Raw genomic sequence first — 7,869 nt, forward strand, 5'->3', positions numbered from 1 at the left:
CCTCAAGATTTAAAGATCCTGGGGCACCAGCTGTGGCTGGGAGTCCCAGGGCCTTTAAATCACCCAGGGGGCTCCCAGCTGCAGAGGTGGCTGGTAGCCCCTGGGGCAAACTAAAGGGCTCAAGGCTCCAGCCACCATGGTGCTCCGGGCCCTTTAAGTGCCAGCCCCAGCCCGGCTGCCAAAGCTGTGGGTGGGATTTAAAGGGCTCCTCCAGGCTCCCCACCACGGCAGGAAGCCTGGTGGAGCCCTTTAAATCCCGCCCGCAGCTCCAGCGGCTGGGCCAGGGCCAGCATTTAAAGGGCTCCACCGGGCTCCCAGCCGCAGCGGGAAGCCCAGAGGAGCCCTTTAAATGTCGCCCCAGCCCAGCCGCCGGAGCTGCAGATGGGATTTAAAGGGCTTGGGGATGTAATTTTGAGTATACGCGGTTTTCGCTTTACGCGCTAACCATGGAACGGAACCCCCACATAAGATAAGACTTGCCTGTATTTCAGTAGCAAACATGTAGCAATACTTCATAACTTCACATACAATGACAGCACATACAATTCCACAGGCTATTAATGTTCAACAGATCAAGACTTTTTAAATGATACCTCACAAGGCATACTTTGTACAAAACCTATCATAATCATATTAGTGTTGAATATGGCGATGCTATTTTGAAATACAGCATGTCACAATGTGCTTCACACTTTAGTGTGCAGTAATAAACAACGAACACACTATTTAAAAAAAGATTAAAAACATTGAAAACGTGCAAAATGCAGAGGGATAATTTACAGGTCAGTGTAGATGTAGCCATAAGAGTTCTCCTTATTTTCTAGCTGTATTGAGTGGAAGGGGCAACGTTGCAGAGAATATATTTTCCCTTGTTTGTTTCTTATTCATCTGTATCCAGGTCAGTCTTTTAGCAAATGTGGAGGAGTATGGATACCCCAACTGAGGCCACTGAAAAACAGACAGACAGATTTAAGGGCCCTGCAGATGTAAAAAGACAAGTGTCACAACTCACTACATTTTTTTCCATATAGCTCTATATAAAAATTATGAACAGAATCAGATTCACGAATGCTTGCTTCTGGGCCATCTGTCAGCACACAGCACAGTGAGTATATGGGGACAATTTTCAAACCTGGTAGCTATGGGGGAATAGCAGGGTTGAACAGCATCGAGGAGCCCATGTAACAAGGGATATAGTGAACACTGCTAAAATTATTACAAGCAGTGGTGATCAAGGTGGATCTATCGTTCCATCTGTCAAAGGCCCAGAGAAGGCAGATGCTTGAGATCACCGGTGATGTGTGGAGGGCAATGCATGGTCACATCTCCCTCTCCCCCGATCTGCAGCTTGGCTTGTAGTGAGCATTCGCACATGGACTGAGCATGCTCAGTAACACTGCTGAAGCCGCCTGCCCTCACTCCCTCCCCACCCACTATCGGCAGGCACAGACTTGTCTCTGCTTGAGATGGCTCAAGGTCACCCCGGCCATATGCTCCTGACTTCTTCACAGTAATGGTGCCCTCAGGGCTCACTGCAGAGTGGCATTGGAAGTTGTTTTATCACAGCAGGAGAAACAAGGCAGCTATTCCTGGAAATGTGCTTGCTTGACAACTTCACTGAAATTGTGCCAGAGGACGAAAGGGAGGTCCGGGCTAAGCTAAACCAGAATCTCTGCAAGCGGAGAAGAGTTGTGCTCGCTGGTTAGCTTTACGAGTCAGCAACATACCGTTCTCCTTTCTTCTGAATCAAAGCATAGTCTGCAAGCAATTTGGTTTGGACTTGGACTTGTGGCCTCAGAAACAAAAATAGTGTGTTTGAGTGGAAAACATGCTGCCAGTAAATTTACAATGCTCTTCCAGCACAATTATGCGGTGTGAGTGCCCGGTTGCCAGAGCGCTTGCACGCATTTTTGTATCTTTTCCATGTATTTCATTTAGATGCTTGGGTATTGGTTTGTCTGTATGTTGTTGTGACACTGGAAGGCCAGCTGCCAGCTGTCACGGACTCACAGATCGTGCCCACTCCTGGCCCCGCGCGGTCTGTGGGGGGAACCCCTTTCAGTGAGACAGCCCTTTTCCCGGGGGTCCACTCTCTCTTGGGGTTAGGCCCCTCTACCTCCTGGAGCCTTAGCACCTCTGTCAATCTCCGTGGGCCCCCTCAGGTAGTCCACTTGCTCTGGACCCCCGGGGCCTCGCAATCCTGTTCTCTAGACCGGAGTGACTCTCAGCCAGTGTAAAACAGGAGGGTTTATTGAGTGTTGAACACAGCACAGGAAACTCTCAGGGCCTCAGGCCTGGCCTCCCTCAGCACAGCACATCCCAGTTTTCCCTGCATCCAGGTGGGCTCTGCCTGCTCTCTCTCTCTCCAGCCCAGAGTCCCCCGGCTTCCCAGCTGGGCATCTGAGATCACCGGCCCCAAGCCCCACCTCGGTCCATTGTCTTCTCTCCAGAGAAACAGGGTTGTAAACCTGGACCCCTGAGCCTCCTCTCCTCCCTTCTGTCCTCTGGACCCCCTCTGGCTGGTTAGGTCACGGGGTCCTCCCACTGGCCAGAACCGGCTGCGACTCATGAGCTAGGTCCTCAGGTCATCAGATCACCAGGTCACTGGGGTATCCATCCTCCAGGCCATTGGCTGGGGTCCCAAGTTCCCTCTCTGATCTCTGTAACAACAAACTCCCTCTCCCCTCACCTCGTTAAACCAGTAACACCCAGGGACACTGAGTCCCACTCCCTCTGCATGCAAACCATTGGAAAAACAAGGAAACCACAAGAAAATCCCCCACTTGGTCACATCAGCTCTTGTCCAGGCTGCAGGCATTAGCTAAGAACTGACTCATAGCTGGAGACCAGACCAGGTCACCTGTATGTTAGTTTTGCTCAAAATAGGTATTAGTCTTATACTAATGTATTTAATGTTCATACTCTATGAAATGCTTATAAATTGCTATGTGCATTAATCTCACTTGTAATGTCTATATTCTATGCTATAAGAAAATATATAAGTTTTGCTTTATAACTTTGGAAATGTTTGCTCTGAACTTGTGAACACAGGCACAGGAATTGTCGTCCCCCACAGTCCAGGAGGATTATCAAAATCAGATGGGCCATCAAGGAACATCGCAATACAAAGGACTAATTAGTGGCCCTATCGCACCCGTGGAAATCCTAGGTGCAAGGAAGTTCATCCTATGGACTTGGGAGCTGGATGAAGGAAATAAAACAGTCACAGGAAAATGTTCCATCTCTTTTGCTGTTTGAACACTCACAAGGCCAGAGAAACCAAACTGAAGCCAGAGATCCCCAGGAGTTACCTCCTGGTCTGCCCTGAAAGACACTGTGAATTGACAGATCACTACAATTCTGTCACTCTTAGGATTTAGATGATAACTCATTTGCGTGTGTATGTTTGCTTGCTTTAATCTGTAAATAATTATCTTAGTTCTTTTGCCTAGTTAATAAACGTTTAGATAGTTTATTACAGGATTGGCTAAAGGCATTGTCTTTGGTGTAAGATCTAGGGTACCAATTGATTTGGAGGTATGTCAGAGTCAATTAACGTTTAGATAGTTTATTACAGGATTGGCTAAAGGCATTGTCTTTGGTGTAAGATCTAGGGTACCAATTGATTTGGAGGTAAATGATTAATCTCGGGACAGAGAGCAACCTAACTATTGTGTGCTTTTTGGTTTAAGTGACCATTTATCACTACGTCCATTTTGTTTGGGTGTTAGGATAGACTGGAGAGTCTAAGGGGACTGTCTGACTCCTTGGTAAGACTGTTACAGTGATCCAGGAGTTCATTTGTTACTGGTTTGGTGAAATCTAATTACAGAACACACCACCAGTTTTTATTGTCTGCCCTGTTTTTGACAGTCTGCCCTTAGGTGAGCCACTCCAGACAGCATGACACTAGTTGTTTGGAACTGAATTTCCATTGTTTTTATTTTACTAATTTTTTTTTCGCCTGCACAAAATACGTATATTTGGGAATGCTTTTTGGCTCCTTCCAGTACTTTTTCTGCTCATTTGTCTAATACTGGCAGTGCCTGCTCTTAAAATAAACTGAAACTTTAAAAGGCAGTTCCTTTGCTCCTGTCCTCACGTGGTCAAATGCCATTTTACGAGGGGAAAGGGGGCGGGGAGTTTGGGGGGGCAATGAAGAAAGTTAACAGAAGAGGCGTACATTAATGGGGGCAGTAAGTTGCACTTACCAGAATTCCCTTCCCCTTTCTCGGTGGGTTCCATTCCTGGGTTTGACTGGCTCAGAGTTGGCTGGATCCTGACTCTTCCTGAACTCCGCCTCCCCCTTCTCTTCATCATTGTATAGTTGTGGGATGCCTTCCTTCAGATGTCATGAGGTGTCCACTGTCACTTGTGGGGTGATGCTGGGCTCCTCACTCAGTGTTGCATGAAGTTCTGCATAGTAGCAGCAGGTATAGGGGGGCAGCACCAAATGGTCTGTTGGCCTCCTTTGCCCTTTGGTAGGACTCCTGCAATTCTTCCTCCTTCACCTGGCATTGCTCATCCCTGTTGTGCCCCAGCTTCTCAGGGGCGGCAGGTTTGTATAATTTCTGGTGGTTTCCAGAACAGGTCCAAGTCCCGCCCCCACCACACACAAACACACAGCTGCCTAAGGCTCTGGGAGGGAGTTTGGGTGCAAGTGGGTGCGGGCTCTGGGAGGGAGTTTGGGTGAGGGAACCCTGGCCAATGGGAGCAGTGGGGGTGGTGCCTGCAGACAAGGGCAGAACACAGAGCCCCCTGGCCACCCCTCCCCCTAGGAGCCAGAGGGATATGCTGGCCAATTCCAGGAGCCGCCTGAGGTAAGTGTCACCCAGAGCCTTCACCCCAAACCCCTTCTCGCACCCCAACCCCTTGCCCCAGCCCAGAGACCCCTCCCACACTCCAAACCCCTCGGCTCCACCCCCCAGCCCAGAGCCCTCTCCTGCACCCCAAACTCTCATCTCTGGCCCAACCCAGAGTCCACACCCCCAGCCGGAGCCCTTACTCCCCCACATCCCAACTCCTTGCCCCAGCCCTGAGCCCCCTCCCGCGCCCCAAACCCCTCATCCCCAGCCCCATCCCAGAGCCCGCAGCCGGAGCTCTCACCCCCTCCCACACCCCAACCCCCTACTCCATCAGGTGAAAGTGAGCGAGAGTGGGGGAGAGCAAGTGATGGAGGGAGGGGCGTGAAGTGAGCAGAGGCGGAGCCTTGGAGAAGGAGCAGGGCCTTAGGGAAGGGGAAGGAGAAAGGGTGTTTGGTTTTCTGCAGTCAGAAAGTTGGCAACCCTACCAGTAGATGCAGTAAATACATGTAAATAGCATCACAGGCAGAAGCCTGCTGGAACCACAAAATAAAACATGATGGTGGTGAAAGAGATACAGACCACACAACTTCAGGTCTAAGGTCAGAAAGGACTCTCAAGGTTCGCCCTGTCACATACTGAGGGTTGTCTGGGAGCAGTGACTCATCTGTGCAAGAATCAAAGAGGGAACCGGTGAGAGGGTCAGTGGCCTGGGAGAAATGGAAGAGATCCTGAAATGGATGGTGGAATAGCAAAAGGAGCTCCAACAGTCCATGCTGCTCCTTCAATGGCCCCATATGGTGTGGCAGGCAGAGCAACATAAAGTTCTCCAATAATTTATTAAGGAATAGATGGCGGCACAGCACCAGATGCTGCAGAATTTAGTAAATCCTGCGACCAGAGGTGGCAGTAGAGTGCAGGGAATCAGACTGTGTAAAATGGCTCTGACAGCTGACCCTGAGGCCTTTCTCCAAACTTTTGAAAGGGTGACTACAGGTTCTGGCTGGGATAAGGCATCATGGGTGTTGCGAGTGGCTCCTTATTGGATGGGCAAAACCCAAGCAGCCTACAAGTCCCTACATGAAGAATACAGCAGGAACTATGATATAGTCAAGGCAGCCATGGCAGATAGGATAGACCTGTAATCAGAGAAATATCGACCGAAAATGTGGGTGGTAAAATGGATGAAGGATATAAGGCTCAGAGCATTCACACAGAAACCGTCAGACTCACCGGTTGAGAGCAGAGAGCCAGGGGCTGGAGGAAGAGATGGCTGCAGTGATCCTAGAACAGTTCTTGCAAAGTCTCCCAGAGGTATGGGTGTGCTGGCACCAACCCTCAACTTGGACAGTGCAGCAAAGCTCAGTAAAGAGTTCTTAGAGGCCGATTTACCAAGAAAGAGCCTGTTAGGTGGTGAGGACAGGAGATGGGGAAGAAGTCTGTAGGTGCCCCACCCCATTCCACCCCTTCCCCTGCGACCCAGCCCACATTCCACCCCCACTCCGCCTCTTCTCCCAGGCCCCACCTCCCACTCACTCCTCCCCCTCAATACCCACTGCGGCCCCGAGATCTGAAAAGCTTGGGGTCCCAAATCTGCCGCTGCACCACCCTCTAGCAGTGCGAGGTTTGGGGAGGCTTAGCCTCCTCCAGCCTCCATTATGTGCCGCCCATCTGGCTGAGTCTTGTAAATATATGTCTAATGGAGTTAGAGGCAAGGGTATTGTAAAATTGGACCCTACTCCAGCCTACCCTAAGGTCATGTCTGCACTAGAGACCTTACAGTGGCATAGCTGCACCACTGTAAGACCTCCGGTGTGTTAGGGTACGTCTACACTACGGGACTATTCCGAATTTGCATAAACCGGTTTTGTAAAACAGATTTTATAAAATCGAGTGCGCGCGGCCACACTAAACACATTAAATCGGTGGTGTGCATCCATGGTCCGAGGCTAGCGTCGATTTCTGAAGCGTTGCACTGTGGGTAGCTATCCCGTAGCTATCCCATAGTTCCCGCAGCCTCCCCCACCCCTTGGCATTTCCGGGTTGAGATTCCAGTGCCTGATGGGGCAAAAATCATTGTCGCGGGTGGTTCTGGGTAAATGTCGTCAGTCACTCCTTCCTCTGGGAAAGCAACGGCAGACAAGCATTTCGCGCCTTTTTTCCCTGGATTGCCCTGGCAGATGCCATAGCATGGCAATCATGGAGCCTGTTTTGCCTTTTGTGACTGTCACCGTATGTGTACTAGATGCCGCTGACAGAGGCGATTCAGCAGCGCTACACAGCAGCATGCTTTTGCTTTTGCATGACAGCAGAGATGGTTATCAGCCATACTGCACCATCTACCAATCCATAAATTGGTAATAAGATGATCATGGCTACCAGTCCTTTTGCACTGTTCCATTTGCTGGTGTCATAAGTGCCCCTGGCTGCTCTTAGCCAGGGGCGCAAAAGCCAAAATTAGGAATGACTCCCTGAGTCAATCCCTCCTTTTTGGTATCTAAAAATAGAATCAGTCCTGCCTAGAATATGGGCAAGTGTACTAGAGAACCACTGTATCAGAGAACCAGAGAGCACAGCTGCTCTGTGTCAGATCCTGCAGAAATTATGAGCTGTATGCTATTCACAGGGGGTGCTCCTGCAACAACCCCTCCTGTTCATTTCATTCTTCCCCCAGCCTTCATGGGCTACCGTAGCATTGTCCCCCCACTTGTGTGATGAAGTAATAAAGAATGCAGGAATAAGACACAGTGACTTGTTAGTGAAGGCAGCCTCCAGCTGCTATGATAGTCCAGACAGGACAGTAAGGAGTGCATCCCTCTGCTAGTTCAGGGGCACTTGAATCTTTTCTTTACACATGAAGGGTGGGGGCTGATGGAGCTCAGCCCCCTGTTGCTATGACGATGATGGATATCAGCCATACTGCACCATCTACCAGGAAAAATTAGGACCAGGCGACCTTGATTGACCTGTCCCAAGCAAGTTGGTATGGTATGGTTACCAGTCCTTTTGCACTGCCCCATGTGCCAATAGGCTGATGATGAGGACGGGTAGCAGTCCTATTGTACCA

The 7,869-nt window shown here is 49.9% G+C and overlaps 1 long non-coding RNA gene across 1 annotated transcript; it reads right to left on the reverse strand.

The window, feature by feature from the left end:
• Positions 1-334: 334 nt before the first annotated feature.
• Positions 335-6,204, reverse strand: LOC123371848. The gene is made up of 3 exons (XR_006579956.1): positions 6,036-6,204; positions 4,212-4,541; positions 335-948 (listed from the first exon to the last, which is right to left on the reverse strand). It is a non-coding gene; the product is annotated as an uncharacterized LOC123371848 (long non-coding RNA).
• Between the last annotated feature and the right edge of the window lie 1,665 nt (positions 6,205-7,869).

This window comes from Mauremys mutica, chromosome 5, assembly GCF_020497125.1.
Source record: "Mauremys mutica isolate MM-2020 ecotype Southern chromosome 5, ASM2049712v1, whole genome shotgun sequence".
Classification (NCBI taxonomy): domain Eukaryota; kingdom Metazoa; phylum Chordata; order Testudines; family Geoemydidae; genus Mauremys; species Mauremys mutica.